Source organism: Poecilia reticulata, linkage group LG17, assembly GCF_000633615.1.
Source record: "Poecilia reticulata strain Guanapo linkage group LG17, Guppy_female_1.0+MT, whole genome shotgun sequence".
NCBI classification, from domain to species: Eukaryota; Metazoa; Chordata; class Actinopteri; order Cyprinodontiformes; family Poeciliidae; genus Poecilia; species Poecilia reticulata.
Window position 1 is genome coordinate 3,223,615 of NC_024347.1, and position 19,470 is coordinate 3,243,084.

The window sequence follows — 19,470 nt, forward strand, 5'->3', positions numbered from 1 at the left end:
ACGGTGTCAACAGCAATGCAACAAGCAACAACAAAGCAGATAATCTACAAAGTTGCTCAGATTCTTCTCATTTGCACCGTTTAGTCTTCCTCCAAATCATCTCAGCATCAGGTGTGCCATCTCTTGAGGTTTTTTTTTTTTACTTATCCCACCACAAACAGTCACAAACATTTGACACCATTTTTGTCTGATTTGAAGACAAACTTCACTGAGGTCAAACAGCCAGTGGTGGGTTTTAAACATCCTACAAAAACAGAACAAATCGCAGCTTTAATATTTGCAACAAGTGACCAAAAGTATTTGCTTTATATGTAAAATTTCCAATTGTGCGTCCAGGACGAATCATTGCATTGGGAGAAAGGTTGCTATAGTTGCCTGTTAAAGCCAAACATGGAACCAGGATCTTAGAGGACAGTCCAGAGTGGACCCGCCACCCTCACCCCCCCGGGGTGCGTTTATAATAATCTCTCAGCCTGTTTAGGTCTGTATTTAGAGCCATTAACCCCCCCATGTAGCACCCTCTCCTACACTCCTTCATTCTGCCTCTTAATAGCCTGGATTAGCTGCTGCTTTAATAGACTCATCCATCTCCTCTGTTTATTCACTAGTTTTACACACACATGCACACACTCGCTTTCTCTGCACCTCGTCCTCCTTCCATCTCCTTTGCTCATGGGCAATTACACAAACAAATACAGTTTGTTTCCACTGTTTCTGCCTGCTGCATGGCAAATGAATAGATTTATCAGGCAGTCGTTTCTTTTTATTTCCTTATTATTATTGGTAGGTCAGAGGTTGCGTTGCCATCATGGCCGGGTAAAGGTTGAAGCAGCGCCGTTGCTCCTGCAGTTTGCAGGGCGTGTTAAGCATGCAGATTTATGCAAATTCCTGCCACAGAGCTGAGCTTCTGATTGGATGGAGCTTTGAGTCACTGCAAAGCCCCCTCAGAGTTCAAAGCTGGATTCATTTAGTTTGACGTGAGCAGAAGCAGGGGGATGGAGGGGCGTAGGCTGAGATGAAGGGCTTCCTGGGGACGGCATCCGTCAGACACACGCAGGGAACTCACCCACGCTCAGCTCTTCGGAAAAGAAAAACCATATGAACGTAATGTGATGTCATCTCAAAGGGAGGGGAAAAGAATGACATCTTGTTGTTATTCTAGAGGGGTTCTTACAACCTGACATGTTTTCAGTGGAGGTCCATAAATTTGACTCATCATCATGCAAGGTCAACTGGGTCAGCATTTTGGAGTGACAAAGATCAGACTGTCACCACATAAATAGGGTCATTGAATTTAGAGGAAATGTTATCCATTCACATTTTATTTAAGCATTAGCATGCGAATAAATAAATAAATACATATATTTTTTTTGTTAAATATTAGTTGGAACCGTAACTATGTCATGACAGTATGGGGAGGCAATCTGTGAAAAAAATGGAGCTGCTCTGCCTTCTCCCAGAACGCTAACCAGAACGAACCAATTAGAGCCAGGAGGTGGGTCTTAGCGCTGTCAATCACCTTCCACGTGGAGGTGTTTGTCCGCTTTCTTCCTCGCCCCCCCTTACTCTCTGCTATGCTACAGTAAGCATAGCCTGTCGTGAATGCTCAGGCTAGTTAGCATAGCCACCAACGACGGCAGATAAACGTTTTTTTTGTAACTGTAGGTTGTTTCCCTGCCATTCACACAATCAGCAGTTAGTACATGAGAATGATCAACAGCTCTAAGCCCCTCCCCCTGACTCTGATTGGTTGATTTGGTAGGAACCGGTAAGTGTCTTCAGACAGCAGGAAGTGGAGGAACTTGACCTTTTCACAGATTATCTGTCTCATAACTTACTGTCATGACATGGTGATAGTTTTAACAAGTATGTAAAAAAAAAAAAAAAAAAAAAAATTAAATAAATGTTACATATGATTTTACAAATGTTTTTTTTATAACAAATCCTTAAGATTCAATCAACCATCACTTTCATTCACCGTATACAAGAGTCCAGTAGAGAATCATGAGGATGATATAATTGTATAAGTTGTAAATTAATAAACTTTATAGATTTTAAGACTTGCACTGATAAAACATACTTATGGTATTTAATTAACAAAGTTGGCTCAACCATTGACATACATTTCATTTTCTCTGGAATTCCCTAAGCATTTCTGAGTAAAACAACTCAAAAACAGCTAAAAAAGTATTTAAAAAAAAACAATTCCAAATCCAAAACAAATATTTAAAATGTTTAATTTGAACTTTGTTGTAGAAGAATTTCGCTCAGCCAACTAGTCCCCCATGGCAAAGAGGAACAAAACCAGCAATCAGGGGGATAGTAGGACATAAAATGGGACTAAAATTGATAAGCAACGAGGAGGAAACCTGTGAGGAACATGCAGGAAACAGGGTGATCTGACAAAGCAGTGATTAAACCGAGAGGCTCTAAAATACAGAGGAGGTCGATTACTGGAACTCAACACAGGTGAGTCTAATTATTTGACGTTTTATGAGTGTAGAGTTCCTCCATGTTTTCTTTGTGACAGAAGTGTTTCACTGCGCGGCAGCGACTCAACATTCTGTCCGTGGATCAGCTGCCATTTTCTTAAACCTGCTCCACTGTTACTGATTGTGGGGGCCCCACTGACGTAGACGCTTTAACTTTCAGTTGTCACCCACCCAATGTCTCCGACTCCACCCCCACCACCCCCTCCACCCTTTTCTCCTCATCTCCTTTTGTCGTGCTCTACTGTGTTTTTTTTCCCCTTCTCTTGATTCCCTGTGGGGAGGAAAATTCCTCTTATCAGCTCCGACCATATGCAGCCGTGTGTGTGTGTGTGTGTGTGTGTGTGTGTTTGAGCCCTGTGTTGTGTGTGCGAGGATAATCCTTTGCCTCTGATTGGCCCAGCTCTAACCCCCAGTTTTTATTTTTTTTATTTTTTCTATTTTGGTGAAGGTGATGACTGGAGGTTTTTTTTTTCTTCTTTTCTTTGAGAAGCAGCAACTTTCATTTTGGTTTTTAAAGGTTGCGCCTTTTAAATGGCGCAAGAGTAATTACAACGGGAAGCATCTTAGAGTGACATTTTGGGAAATCCATTAACTCCTGGATAATCAAAAGGAATTTGCATCCATCATCCAGTTTGAAAGACGCCACGCGTGTGTGTGTGTGTGCGTGTGTTGTATTAGTACGTAGTGACTCACTGAGCCTGTCTGAGAACATTAACATCAGTTCAGCTCTTTTTTTGTTGGAACCAGCTTGCTTCTGAATTTCCCTTCCTCATCCATATTTGTGATGCCTTGCATAATGATGATCATGATCATGATAATGATGATGCTGTGGATGGATAAGTGTGTGTGTGTGTGTGTGCGTGTGTGTGTGTGTGTGCGTGTGTGCGTGCGTGCGTGCGTGCGTGTGTGTGTGTGTGTTTTCCCATTCAGCAAAGTCACAACAGTCCTGCTGCATTGGAAAATTAACACCTGTCATTTAATTATAGGATGACGGCTCGTGGCCAATCAACGCGGCCGCCATTATCGAAGGTCAACATCCATTGGCTGCTGTTCGGATTAATTCCTCCATTCGGAGCCGCGACCACGTGACACGAACCGCATGTGTGTCAGTGTGCAGCACCGCCGTTTGCCAAAATTGAGAGTAGAAGAAGAAAAAAAACGAAATAGTCTTTCCCTCCTAGTTGCCATAGTAACCAGTGATTCACCGCATCTGGCAAATTATAGGGCTGTTCTGGAAGGGCGCGAGGGTGTGTTGATGTGGGTGTGCACACTATAATGTGCTTGTGTGTGTGTGTGTGTGTGTGTGTGTGTGGTGTGTGTGTGTGTGTGTGTGTGTGTGTGTGTGTGTGTGTGTGTGTGTGTGTGCGCGCGTGATTGTGTGAGAGTTCGTACCTGTCCTGCATGCGAAAAGAGAGGTTCAAGTGAAAGCTAGAAGGAAGATGGTACGATGAGTGATGTTTCTAGCTAAAAATAAACAACAACAAAAACAATTCCAGAGAACAAAATCAGTGTCTGCAATGCTAGATATTAAAGTGCAACACTAGGCAAAATAATAATAATAATTGTTTCTCTGTGTTGGGATGTGTCAGCCGGGTTGCAGATTAACATCAATTGAAAGACGAAGAAGAAGCTAGCAGGGACCGCTGAGAACCGCCTTTGTTTTATTAAGTACAAACAACAAAATAAGTGATTATGATATATCTATAAAATTAACATTTAATTACACTGCACAGTAGTTGTTTTTATTAGTGCCATCATTATCCACATTTTGACAATTTCAGTTGATGAAATTGCAACGTCACATCTTACCATTTTCTTTCCTTTATGTTATTGTTATTGCTTTGTATCGTATTGAAACAGATGGGGTTATACTGTATATTGTGTTACATTATATTATATTAAAGAGAGACTGACTGAATGTTATTTATATTTGAAAAAATATAATTTTGCTTCACACATGTGAAGGGGCGAAAACTTGCATAAGATTATAAAGTATAATGCTACTATTTGACTTAATTCCATTTACGTATTTAGCTTAGAATCTCGTAGTGAAGTATATAAACTTTTCCTGAAGTCTTGTTATACTTTTGGATGTTTTTTTTGTTTTATTTTGTTTAAGCTTCTTATAATGCATGTAGAGCAGAGCTAATGTAATTCGCAACTGAAGGTGTTGATTCCCGTTTCTATTTTGAGCAGAGCAGCTTTTTCTTCAGAGGATGCCACAGCAATTTCGGTTCATAATGCATCCATAAGAACGTCTCGAAATTGTCGGATGAGAAATATTATGAGGATTGAAAATGTTGACATGTTTACAAGGCCAAAACAAACAAACAAAAAAATCAGTTTTCCACTTTAAAACTGCACAATTTAAGTTTTCAGGAAAGCTAAAACCTTAAAAATCACAGAACTGCTTTCTGATCCAAGATCACAAGAGATGCTGCAGAAAAGTACAGCATCATGAAAACAACTTTTTTTTTTACATTAAAGGATGTAAACATGCATAGTTGTTTTGAAAATGTTTGATATTGTTTTGTGTGTGTGTGTGTGTGTGTTGTTTTCATGCAACATATTATCCGAGTCAGTTAGGGAGAGAGAAACAAACACCAATGGTGATACAGGAACAACATTTAGTCCTCCGTTTACAGCCCGATTTCCCCAGACTCCATAGGGCATCAGTCTCTTTAACAGCTAAACGCTCCGGTACACACAACCTCTGAACATGTGTGTGTGTGTGGGTGTGTGTGTGTTTACTGCTTAGAGCTTGGCAGGTAATGGATTAATCTGAGCTTGTATGTTAAACACTGGCTCAAAGTGAACCAAAGAGGTTGCTGGGTTGCTGCTGTTGAGTTTATTGAGCACATTAAGAAGTAAACATGCAGGTGAAGTGACTGGCAAAAACATTCATACAATTTAAACTTATTTTGGGGTGTAGCACCAACAAATTTCAAGGTATTTTGTTGAGATTTTATCTGATAAACCGGCACATGGGGGTGTAACAGAAGAAAAACGACACGTGGTTTTTAAATTTGTGTTTATGTTTATTCCTTTTTGATCGATATTTTGTAGAATGAACTTGAGAAAGTCACACCGACAGGTTTTTTAGGTTTACATTTTTTCAAAATTGTCCATGTTTTTATTTTATTTTTATTTTACATTCTTATTTTTTCAAATTGTTCAAGCTCACACAGATTGAAATGGAGAGAGTCTGAGAACACCGCTTTTCAATTTAAGTCTTAAATTCCTTCAGGTTTGGACTTTGGCTGGGACATTCTGACGCATAAATATACACTGATGCACCACATACGATTTTCTCCACATTGCATTTAGCATGTTTGCCAGTGTGGCTCTCATCCGACCAGAATTCATTTGCAACATCTTTTTCCTGTGGCTCCCTACGTCAATCTGCAAAAACAACTTTAGCTTTCCAATCGTTATACTTCATAGTTCTAAAATCTCTTTCCAATTTTTGATGATGGTTGAAGAATTTTTATTTTTGCAAGCTAACCCTGCTCTAAACATCTCCCCACCAAAGGTAGCGTTTGACTGTTGGCTACACTGGAATTTTTTTAAAGGGGTAGTATTATGTTTGAGCATTACATCGTGTTACATAATATTAATGTGTAGCTTGAAGAGGACCCAAATGCAGCGAGGTAGAGATGGTGAGTGGTTTTGAAGCTTTAATAAAAAATCTGGATAACAAAAAGCAGAAAAATCACAGGGAACACAGGGAGCCAGAKYAGAACAAAACAATCACAGGAACCAAGAACAACAGGGAAGTAACGGGATATAAGGAGTAAAGTAAAACAGAAACAATATTGATCTCATCAAATAATGGGAACTAAGGAACACAAAACAATAAAAACAAGACCCGGACAGGTATTTAGTTATTCCCTCATTCAAAACACACCTTGAGTGTGACTTTGATTCTTTCTTGCATGTTTGGGAAATCCTTTAATCTCCTGTGGCAGCCATTTTGTTTGTAGAAACTTTTGCTCTCCCCAAGCGCTGGCTTTTTCACTGACCTCCTTCTCGGTGCTGCAGTGTCCAAGCCGAACACTCACTTGTGACTCCCCCACTCAGCTCCTTCAGACTAGCAGCAGCGGCAATTGGCAAATATATGGTGGAACTGCGTGTCTGCTGAGCTCATCATACAAACTACTTCTCAGTGAAACGCTGATAAAAACGTTGTAAATGATTTAATAGAGGAATGCTGTTGTGACGACTTCCAGAAGGCAGAGTTTCAGACAGCGCAGGAGCTTCTTAAAGCGACAGAGGCCCAATTTCAAGGCACCAAATTGCAAAGTCAAATCTCTTTAAAGTCATGTTTGATATTTACAGCAGTTTTATAAAAACTTAAGGTGACAGATTATGCTATAAAATAGCACAATTTAGCTGGAAAGTAAATAATACCGCTCCTTTAATATATCGGAGCAAGTTGAGATGAAAACAACTTTATTTGATTAAAAAAATGAAAACCATATATACTTTCCCTTCAGTTCTGCACAAAATTGTGTTGAATACTAGCAAAATGCATAAAAAGTGAAAAAAAGTTAAAGTATGAACACTTTTTCAAGGTACTGTATGTATAGAGATGAGTTTAAGTTGAGAGTAGACAGCACAGGGCCACATATTTACCCAGTAGAGAGAATAATACGAACAAGGCCTTTCACAGTGGCTAGACAGGGGATCAACCTTGCCTTGTTTGGCAGCGGCCCCCTTTTCTATAAATCACGGGGGTAAATGGTCTGTGTTTAAGGTTTAAACACCACTCCTATTATGGCCTGTTCGATGGCTGACAGCAAGCTGTATATTTCCAGCATTTACCTGTTAAAAACACACACACACACACACACACAGCACAAGTAAGACGTTTTCAACCCAACAACACCTGGGCTCATCTCCATTCTTAAAAATGATATATCGGAAACATTTAGCTCTCCGAGCTGAGCGGGGGACTTTAACATCTTTATTTTTACTCCATTTTCAATTAAAGTCACCAGTGAACCAAAAAAAAAGAAAGAAAAAAAAACAGAAGTTATGAGCTGTCTTGGGTTGAGGGAAAGAGAGGAGGAGACAGAAGGATGGGGAGAGAAATGAGAACTGCTTTAGGGAAGAGCTGAGATTGACAGCAGATAGAGGGAAAGATGGAGAGGAGGAGAAGAGAAAGGTGGAGAGAGGAGGTTAATGACTGATCGGTGTGTGTTTGTGTGACTATGTGACACAGGGGAGAGGCACACAGAGAGAAAAAGGTGTGTGAGGGCGCCATTAAAGCCTTGTACCATAAATCTCCTACAGTATGTGTGTGTGTGTGTGTGTGTGTGTGGAGAAAACGGAGGGATGTCTCTCTCCATTCTGCTTCTATCAGGATGATTCATGAATCCCTTTCTTCCTCCTTGTGAAATATTAGAGAGGGGACGTGTGTGTGTGTGTATGTGTGTGTGTGCGATCTCAGTCGGCATGTACTCACCTCTTATCAGGGTGGACACAAGGTAATGTAAGTGGGAGACTCGTGGCCACCTGAGAAATGAAGGAAAATGACCCAGATTCCCAGTCACCACATGCTCATTGATGGGGGAGAAGAAAAAAAAAACACCCAGAAACGTAAGAAGCGTCTGACAGTGACGGCTCTCTTTGACGGAGGGCCGCGCGGCTGACAGCGGTGATTGATTACGCCACGGTGAACACATTTCAGCGCTCCGCTCTTCATTTAGCTGACAGTATTTTCTTTATGGCGCCTTGTGTTATGGCATCATAATCATACCGGTGCCACCGAAGCGCCTGCGGGGAATAAATCTTGATAATCTCTCCCGTTTCCTCGGCGCGGGACTGGCCTCTCTCCTTCGTGACGCTTGAAGGTTGGCCCGACGGTCACACGGCCTCGGTTCGGAGCCACCGGATGGTCGGGCGGCGGGGGGAGCAGAGAGAACGAGGACGGACGAACGAAGGGAGTAAATTCGCAAAGTCAAGTGAAGTTTATTTTGTATAACAAATTATAGCAGTGCACAGTGCTTTACACGGTAAAAAAAATATCAGACTAAATGTTGTCAAATGGCGTTATCAAACTCATTAGCAACCCCCATCTGCTTTACGTGACAGGAACTAAATGCAGGCCCGTTTACTTCTGTCGATCCAGCTTCAAAATACCTAAAGTCCGAGTCCTGTACGGTTGTTCCAACCGTTCTAATAGAGAGAAGGATAAACTTTATTTTCATGTTTAGAAGGTAGTTGGTTACAAGGGAGTCAATAAAAAAAACAAACTTGCCGAAACAGGACGAGAAAAGCGGACCAACAATCTACGACTGAAAACAGGAGGTGCGGAAACTAAAAATGCCAGACTGTCGTGATTTGCGGTTGTAGGTTCGGACCCGAAAGCAGAGAGGTGAGGCAGCAACTTAGTTTGATGATTTAATGAGTGTAAGGGCTCTAGAAGTGGGGCGATGTGCTTTATCTTCCTGGTTTTAACGTGAGAACGTAAAAGTTGCTTTGAAATTAATCAGTGTTGTCCACTGTGATACAAGTATAGTGAAACTGACTATAAAGAACAACTAAGCATCTGGCAAGTATTTTGTACGCAAAGTTCTATCCCCTTTATCCTGTTGTAATGACATCCCTGTTTGTGTTTCCTCCTCTATAGCAAGACCTTAAACTGATGGTAGAAGTTCAGAAACTTCACTATTTTTGTAAATTGAGAATTTGACAAGCATAGATATACCATGACAAGATAGTCCCTCAAGGTACAAAGAGTTCAGTGGGGTTGCATTTTTTCCATACTAACGACACAACAGAAACAGAAACACGTGTGGGATAAGACAGGGCACGAACAAAAACATTCTTCAAATGTCACATAATTCACTATGTAATTTAAAACCTCTAGTTTAGCCCTCAAGACAGTTAAAGTGCTTTGCAAGCTGTGTCAGGCTTTTGGCTTCTTCCACTTTGGCAAACAGTTCCTTTTCCTCCAGAGTCATCAATCTTGTCCTTCCTGTTTGTTGCTTCATCACAGACAGTGAGATCAAACTGTGCCTAACCTACATTTTTTCAGCTGTTCAAATATTTCACAATGCAGTCAGAAAAGGAGGGAGCTAACAAATTTCCACCGTCAGTGGGAAACACACCAATTATGCAAAGTCAACCAGTCAACATATAAGGATGTTTTCAAAACCTATAGACCAGTAGCTGTATCACTAAAGTTTGTAGTAAGGCCACTTTCCTGGTTGCACTGCATACAAGTTTCCCCTCCACGCTTGTTTCCTGGAGCTGTGGACTTTGAAGTCTTAAATTTTACCTAACTGCTAACGGAAAATTGCCTGCACTGTAAACAACCGTCCACTGCGAAGAGAGAAGCGCGGAGCCGAGCAGGGCGACTGTTAATGTTGAGTCAGTATTTGAAAGAGTTGCTGACACGGACTGAGCGGCTTCATACAAACAGACTAAAATTCTAAGAAAAGCATAGAAAATTGACGTCGTTCACGACTTGTCTTTCTGTTCGCTGATTAGCCCGGGTTCAAAAATCTACTGGAAGGAATCCAAGTGACTGAGAGAAAATGGAGATGAGAATTCCGGAGTAAGGCAATGGCGAGGGTGGTAAGCTGATAAAATGGAAAATACCCAACATGGTTGGCCCACTGAAATGGTTTTCATGGTTACACTAAGAACAGTACAAATTTTTTTGCAATTTGCTCTACAATGTGGGGAATTTGGGGTTTAATGTGACACCAACCCTCCCTTGTAGAGCCTCAACACCTTTCTTGAATGCATTTTCCCACAAATATTTAGACTCTTTCACCTTCCGTCATATTAATCATTCTTGTTTTTGTTGCCATTTAGCTTAAGAAGAGATAATCTACAAAAAAGGGGCAATATCTTTTTTAGAAGAGGGTATTATTTGTGTTGGAGTCAGCTGACTTTAAACCCTGTCTGCCAGGTTCCGATGTCCTCTGCCTGAGAATTTCAACAAATATCTATCCAGCTCCCATTTAAAAACAAATATGTTACCCACAAATAAACCAAAACGATTCTCATAACAGTTTTTGTCATGGGGTGTGGTTGGTGGTGGTGAGCATGAACGCTGAGACCCAGGTAAAGATGATTATTATGAATTTAATGAAGGATGTAGCTCCTAACAGTCCAGTCAGGCAGCGCGGCAGGAACAATAGCACGCAGCTAATAACCGGTAGCAACTAGACTGAAACAAGAGCTAAGCAAACCAGGACTTCACAGTACAACTGGAGAGCTTCAACGATAGACGTGTGACAAGAATCTGACAAGAGACAGAGACAACAGGTGGACTTAAATACACATGGGGGTAATCAAGGGGACGAGACACACCTGGGAACAATCAAGGGCTGACAGGACAACACAGACTCAGGGAAACAGGACTAAAAACAGAAAATCCCAAGATGACTATACAGAAAACACAGATCGTAACATTTTTAAAGTGCTGGTAGTGCTGTCGCCTTGTAGCAACAAGGTCCTGAGTGTGATCTGAAATAGTTTTTTGATTTAAAAAACCCTTTAAGGATAATTAAACATGCTTAGTAAAATTWGGACAGTATTTACACAGACTTGAATATATGTGTATATTTTCAGTTCTGCACTTTTCAAAGTGTGGAGCTGGTAAGGTTGGGATCGCTGCAGCTTGCGCAGGTGGCACAGCGCGGCGGACGCTTCATAAAGCACACATTTATGTAACGCTAACATTAGGCCTGCTTAATGAAGCGTCCACCCTATCGGATATTGTGACCACGTATGTTCTTCGAGGTTAATAGCCTTTAAATTTCGTCCTTTTCAAAGCTGCTGCAGGTTCAACTTSAGAGCATCTCGTGAAAAGCTGCATTTTATCCTGTTTAATTTGAGACTTCTCAAATCAAACTGATCATCTGGAGCGAGAAAAAGTTGTAAACGTAACGAAAAGTCCCATATTTCAAATAACTATCCTATCCCCCCYCCTCGCGCTCTGCAAAGTTGAGAGCTGGCTGACTGCACACATGATGGGCTCATCCACTGAAACATCTTCTGCTTTGGAGGGTGGAAGGCCGGGGAGGGGGCGGGGTAACAGGCTGGAGATGAGGGGCCGAAAATAAAGCCAGGGGAAGGCTGAGAGTGAGGCAGATGGATGGAGAGCGGAAGGAAAAGGAGGGAAAGCAGTTTCCCAGAAAGATGGGTGATGTGTGAGAAGGAGAGACAAAGATTGAGAGAGGAGAGAAAATGAAGAAACACGGAGATGATGAGTGAGGGATGATGAATGGGGCCAAAAGAGAGACAGATGGGCCGACTCTATCGGCGATTTGGGCAGCAGCGAAATGGAAACAGCAAGTCAAAGCGGCATTCAGGAAGTCCTGAGATAATGATGACATACACACTGAGAAACACCCAGAGGCTGGAGTCGTCCTCACAAATAGATTTCTTATTACAAGTAAAGCATCTGTAATAATATAAATATCAGTTGTTAAAAGCCTTTGGCTCACATAACAAGTGACACAAACAAGGGAGTGATTTACTGGAGCCATAAACGGATGTGTCGTTTAGGGGCCGACCCCAACGTCAGAATGAAGGAGAATGGACACGGAGAGCGAAAAACCGAAGAGCGAAAGACAACATCTATGGAAAAAAWKTTATTTAATGGAYGATAGGGCAGGATGGCCAGATGTAGAAAGACAARATTAGTGATTCRAGGAACGCAAAATGAAATCAAACTGTTATAAAAACGTAAAGAATTTATGAGAGGAGAATGCAAAGAAACACAGGTAKTTGGATAAATTGACTTTGAATTAACTACTCGGCTAATCAAAACACCAATAGTTTCATATTTAAAAATMAAATATTTTTAAATATGAAAATGATCTAATATAATTCACTTGTTATTTTGTAAACTAGTCATTTTGTTAGTTCACAAAATTACAAAATAAGGCAAATGAAGCATTTTYCCYAATCYGTTTCTTTCAATATAAAACTCACCAAACTTTAACAAAAACTTCAAGTGTGTGTCTGAATCTTTGGTTAGAACAAGTTTGTTTTTCATTCAGTGAAGTTATTCACAGTGGGTAGAGAGAATCCAGAAATTTTTTAGAGGAAGATAACATTTTATCTTAGCAAGGGTCCTCGGCTGGAAGAAACTGGCTTTGATAACAGAACTAATCTGTTTTATCAAATTTAAGCATAGGATCAACAGTCACACCCAGATTTTTCACGAACGGATGACAAAAGGAAGACAGGGGACCAACCATGCTTTCGTGTCCAAGCAGCATCGCATTGACCAAACACTAAAATCTCAGTTTTTTCCTTATTTAGGTTCAGATTTGCTCTTAACCATGCCTGTACATCCTGAAGACAATCCTGTAACATCGGTACAGCAGACCAGCTGTCATTTGTAACTATAGGTAGATAGATTTGAATGTCCTCTGCAAAGATGAAAAGAGACTTTGTGCTTTTTGAAAATACAACCCAGAGGCAGCAGGTACAAGGCAAAAAGAACAGGCACTAATATCGACCCCAGGGGAACCCCATAATTCAGAGGAGACACAGAGGAGGAATGATGTCCTAGATTTACAGAAAAACTCCTGTTTGAAAGATAAGGATGTGTTCTGACTATCTATCTGACTATCTGTGCTACCTCGTCAGATTTTCCAACCGCAGCATAGATAGATAGCTATGTCTACCTGTCAGCACTACGCGTCCAAAACTGCCACCGTCATGTTTATACGAAAACTATAGCAGATTGTGTTAATATTAAATACATTGGATAACATTGTTTGAGTGACGGAACTGAAGTGGAAGCTTAGGAGTTAAGCTTGGCATAGCATTGGAACAATTACATGACAAAACCACAAGAAGATCACTTTCCTTCATCTGAATATCCTACCCGCTTAAAATGAAAAGGTGTAGATGTATGCTAGAACATCCTACTTTAAAAAAAATATTTTAAATACAGAGGTGTTTGTAAGAATAAAGCGGCATCAGACAGGGGAAACAAGTTTTTATCGAAAATAAATTACATTGCAAGCTGGTGGAGCCATTGGATCCACACTAGTAAGAGTAGCCATACTTCATGACATCACTCAAGTAAAAGTAAAAAGTACAGCGTAGTAAAAATGCTCCTAAAACTACATATTTTCCAAAAAGTTAATCAAGTAAATGCAATAAGTTACTAACTCTGACTCATTTTGTTTTTGCATGACATTTTTCCCAATGTTGTGAGCTGCTGTACCTGACATCCACACCAGATCACAGTGATCATTTCCTGGAAGAAAAAAATAATACATCCAGTATTGTCTGGTCAAGCATACACACAGTATACCTGGTGTAAACATGTATTGGTTTCGGTGTTCTTTGTGCACTGGTCACAATCAGCAGCGGTCAGAGATCTGGGTCTTTCTTTGTGCTAATTCGTGAGTCATGGTTATATCACCAGTGACTGGCCCTGCATGTCCCTCCCTCTTGGAAAAGGGGAATATTTCCAACAAGTGAACCAATATTTAGTCTCAGTTATCCATCAGTTATGTACTCTGATTATGACGTCACCTTTTGGGATTTTAAACCCCCATTTTTCCCTCTCTYTCTCTCTCTTTTTYTCCCCTTCTCCATTATACAAGATGTGCACATCCACCTGCATGCAGCACCATAATGGAGCAATTATCCTCTTCAGCTCCGGCGTGCTCCTCTGATTGTAATTTGCATTTATTATTAGCCTTTCTTCTGCCGGAGGTTGTGAGGCATGAGGATGTGGATCCGTCATACACCGCATCACACTGACGGACCCGCACAGATGCTTCCCAAACACTGTGAAACATGGGCCCCGAATGCGTCGTACTTACATGCACCGCATAGGAAGTGATTACAAGAGGGTGATGTGTTTTTTTTTTTATTTTTAGAAGCAGGTCTTTGATAGTGAAACCAAAGCAAGGAAGGTATGTTCAGCGGGAGCTCCTTCGCGGGAGGACACGGCTTTTACGTGGTCGATGTCCTAAGGGGACGTAGCGTGTCTTTCTGCTGTCGCTCTCTGGCAGCGTGGCCCCAGGGCTCATACAAATGGAAATTTTGTGAGGAGCGCAGTCTTTCCAGGCACACGGCACGCGCGCGCGCCCGCGCACCGTCTGCCTCCACGATAACGGACGCACGCGCTGGCACTCGAAGAGAGCCGTGCGGAGGATCGGTGGAGTGTGAAATGATTCTGTTATCATGTGGTCTGGGTGGGATATAATTTCCCATCAACCTTCCACGGCAGGTGTGGCTGTGTCTGCCTGATGATGAAGTGGTGGCGGCGTGTCTGGGTGAATTTCGACGACGTCTACWGTCGCAGTGGTTCTCTTGGCATGTGTCAATCAGCTGGTGGTCTTAAAACAAGGAGACAGTTTATCATGTTTTCTGTTTATTTATTTTATTTCACATTTTTGTTATTTTTTGATTACATCTTTTGAAATGAACCACAGTTCAGTCTGTTCAGTAGAGGTGTGCGATACGGCATAACCGATACCGAGTAAACAGRGMCTGTATCGCCGATACCAACACATTTTATTTATTTAAGTTTGATACATCGTCACACCTTTGACACTTAAGGTGTTGGAATTAGTTTGTTCAAAGTTATTACAGAATTTGGASAAAGGTTATAGGTGTCTACGAATTACTTTAATAAAAAGCAAACAAAGCAAAAAATAAATAAATCACCATTTGAGTGAAAATTTAAACAAAAATCTTGTTTTGAGAGTTGAGAAACTACAATACAAAAATGAAACCAAATATCAAGCGCGCTGAGAATAAATAATTTTGTGTTTTCCTCTATCTCTTTTAGCTATTTGCATGCTCGTATATACATACATGCACTCACACAGAGCACATGCTAAGGCTAAAGGAAGTGACACACTAGGGAAMACTTTCTTTAAGGTTTAGCTTAGATAGAKGCTAACAAAGGGAATTAYAAACTATTGTTTGATGCCATTTTGCTCTCCTGGCCCATAAGGACAGCTTGAACAATGGACCAGCTGCATTTTGGTATTAATAAATGGAATTCATGAATTCAACTCACTGATTCTTCTTCAACCTCAAGAACCTATGGAGAAAGGATATCTCTCCACTGAAGGGAATCTGAAACTAAAATACAGAATTTACCACGCTAGTTTTGATCCGAAACTGACACCTCATTATTATTGATATTTTGGATCAGTCCACCTGCCTCTAATGCTTCGAATCTTTCTTAAAACCAATCCTGATCTGCTWTGACTGGAAAGTCTGCTGTGCATGTTATGCTTGGAGATGCATGTCTGGCTCTTTGAGCAGACTCTCAATGCAAACCAAAGCAGGCGACAGAGAACCATTRACATGTGCTGCTTCTYCATTTTCTGAATTTTGATTTGGTAACATCCAACATGAAATTCYAGTTCTATCGTTACAAAAGCTTTCAAGTAAGAGGTTGCCAACTATCTGTCTACCGTGTCACTGAATCCCTTTCATTTAGGGCACAGGAAAAACAGGTGTGTTGAGGGTACTGTTTCACTTTGCTTTCATAACATCCTCAAACTGTACAAGGAAAATTGCACGCACAAATTTTGTCTGTGTGACTTTTCTTCTGCTTTTAACATTATCCCAAAAGTCATTGGAATGGGCAGGAAGAAATCAAAGTGCAACTGGATTTTTGACCAGAACCTTTGGCCTAGAGTCTAGACCAGGGGTGAGCAACTCCAGGCCTCGCGGGCCGGTTTCCTGCAACTTTTAGATGTGTCTCAACTTCAACACGCTTCAGTCAAATAATGAGGTCGTTAGCAGGACTCTGGAGAACTTGACTGCACTTAGGAGGTGATTCAGCTGTCGGATTCAAATGTGTTGGACCAGGGAGACATCTAAGAGTGGCAGGACACCGGCCCTTGAGRACCAGGATTGCCCACCCCTGGTCTAGACCGATGTCCAGCAGCGTTGGGCACCCCATGTTTTCCTTTTGTACAAATGATTGAGATTGTATTGGCAAATAAACCAGATGTTTAAAATTTACGGATGACACTATAGTCAGTTGGATTGACTGCAACAGCTTACGTCTCGACAGCTCCGCTCCCAAAGAGATGTCTGATGACTTCTGTAAAAACAAACCTATCCTTGATCCAATCGATAAAACCTCCTCTGCTTTTAAATATATGTCATCAGCATGTTTCATAACTAGCACCAAAATGATAAAATCAAACTTTTGCTTATTTACTTATTTATTGCCATTTTAAGTCTGGTGAAACACTATTTCTGTGCTGAAGCCCAGAAAGTCTCTTGGACATTGGTCAGTGATCTGGAACTGCATTTCTCTCGACTTTGTGCAGATGTTTCAGTCCGACTGTCTGCTAATTTAGCTACAGTTCAGACCTGGTTTCTGAACATTTTAGGGCTTATATTATGGCTCTGAATCCACTTCAAAAAAGTATTAGAAACCCTTTGAGGTGTGGTCTTACTGTCAACAAAATACATTTACCTTAACAGATGAACAACCTCTGTGTGTGAACATGTGTACATCTAGATGTTTTGCAGAAAATATAAGAGTTAGCTTATTGTGTGTTATTTCCTCAGCATTGTCAGCACAAGCACAATGTTTTACCTTTGGAAACAAATCAGTAAACTCACTTTCTTGCATGGTGAACACAATTTTGCTTTAAGTCCAAAAGTTTTAAGAGGCATAGAAAAATCTCCATTCATGCATAGCAGGCGAGCTACTGCATTGATTCTTACAGTGTCAAATTGATGATGAGAGGGAAAGTTTTCAGCACAATAATCTGTTTTCTCCACCCCAACTGTGAAGGTTAAATTACTGGATGATCTAAGCAAATAATTTAGGTTTATGAAATGAATCAAAACAATAGAGAGTAACATTTTTCCAGTGGGCTTGATGATGAGCAGATGACAATATGAAGTTATATAAAGGGGCAGTATCATGTATTTTCCAGGCACATAGTACCATTTTATAGCACAATCAAGCAATAGGAATGAAAAGAAACTACTTCATGATTCAATGCTTTGAACTGGGTCCTCTGTCTCTTTAAGAAGCTCCTGCTCTTTCTGAAACTCTGCCTTCAGGAAGTTATCGTAACGCCACTCTTCTATTCAGCCTTTAGTGACGTTATAACCAGCGTTGYGCTGAGAAGTAGCTTGCAATGCTCCTGATGTGCAGCTCCAGCAGGTTTTTGCTAAATGCTGTTGACCAGTGTGAAGGAGCTGAGTGTGGGAGAGCCGCTCTGTGAGTCAGGAGCTTGTAGACGGCAGCTCACAGGAGGAGCTTCACCCTCGAAGGCAGGRCTAGGTCCACCCAGGTGTTTTGCACAGCTGAATGGTTGCCAGGGGCAATAAAAGGATCAAACATGTGTGAAAGAATCAAAGTAACATTCCAGGTGTGTTTTTGAAGAGGGAATTGCATCATAACATTCTGGGGGCGACTATGGCTGTGTGAGTAGAGTAGTCGTCTTGCGAYCGGAAGGTTGTAGGTTCAATTCCAGCTTCCTCCTGCCACGTGTTGATGTGCCCCTAGGCAAGGCACCCAACCCCAAATTGCCTACCGAGCTGCGTATCAGTGTACAAATGTGTGAGTGCAAATGGGTAAATGTGACTCTAGTGTAAAGTGCTTTGAGTGGTCAAAAATGATTGGATAAGTTCAGTCCATTTACCATAACTTTATGTAATGCTCAAAACTTCATCTTACATAATACTGCCAGTACATTTACGTAAGTTGTGTTGAAAAACAAATGTATTTAAAACACAAACRTAGTGAATCCCAAACTCTTCTAGAATTGCAGCAACAAGAGCAACTTTTAACAGTTTATAGTGATTTTTTATTTTTTACTTCCCCACTTTTATAATCACAAAATCCCACACACAAATGAATAAAGTCATGCACGCGTCGTGGATTCAGCGGCGAGTCAGAGCTCGAGGGAGCTTTCACCATCCGAGAAACTTCACCGCACTGCCTAATTGGGGCGAGTTTCTGCGGGTTTGAAAGTRCTTGGACGAGAGACTAGGAGATGGCAAACACACTTAACCGTCCTCAGCCAACCTCAACTCTTGCCTTGACGSTGCTTCAAATTATGAGGGATAAGTAAACAATCCTGTCAGTCATGTGCTAAATTACCATCTAAGAGATGGCTCACTCTTTTAGCCCGTCAATCTAACAGTCGGTGTCTTCTCGAGATCCCAAGACAAGCATGAAATAATACAGCCAAGTGCCAAGAAAACCATAACCTATTACAGCCACACAACTTCTTCCACAAACTCTCTCTCCCTCTCTCTCTCTCTCGCTGCATGCTGATTTGAGACTGAGGCGAGTCATTTCGAAGTGTGCGCGGCTAATGTAGCAGTTACAGCTACTTATTGGATGAATTATGGCTGCCACCGAGGGTGGACAGAAACAGTTTGAGAGAAGCTGTGAAACTGCCGGACACTGAAGCTTAAARTGTTACAAACACTGCCTTTTATGCCTTAAGTGGCTTATMTGTGTAGTGTTTTACTTCCTAAGTGTCACAGGCAACTGAGCAAGTTGGATTAATGAGAGGTGGRCTAGGAAAACATGTYTAAGGTTACAAGTTAAGGTAAMTAAMGTCACATATGATGTTGTAGCTAAATGAAGTRCACCCTCTTTAAAGCCTGTWGGTCATGAGTCTAAGAGGTAGATATACAGAGGATGCAGTAGAGATGACAAAAGAACCAAGTAGAACATAAATAATGACAAAAATAATTACCAAATATAACAAAATAAACTGAAGGCCTAAAATGAGAAACTAAACTAACAGAAGGGATAAACTAGAACAAAAAGCAAACAAAYCCTAAACTAAAATACTTGAAGTAACTGGTCGTACAAGTATTTGTAAATGATGTTCATCAGGGTTTGTACACAATTATAATCATACACAAAACACCACACACACATACACACACACACACACACACACACACACACACACACACACACACACACACACACACACACACACACAAAGATGAAGCAATGGAAAAGCTGTACATT

General features: G+C 41.0%; 1 protein-coding gene across 1 annotated transcript in view; it reads left to right on the forward strand.

The window, feature by feature from the left end:
* The first annotated feature begins 2,278 nt into the window (after window positions 1-2,278).
* Window positions 2,279-19,470, forward strand: part of LOC103478943 (glutamate decarboxylase 1-like) — a 43,936-nt gene continuing 26,744 nt past the window's right edge. The window contains exon 1 of the mRNA XM_008433096.2: window positions 2,279-2,469. The gene's annotated coding sequence lies outside the window, so the exon portion shown is untranslated. The remainder of the gene's footprint in view (window positions 2,470-19,470) is intronic.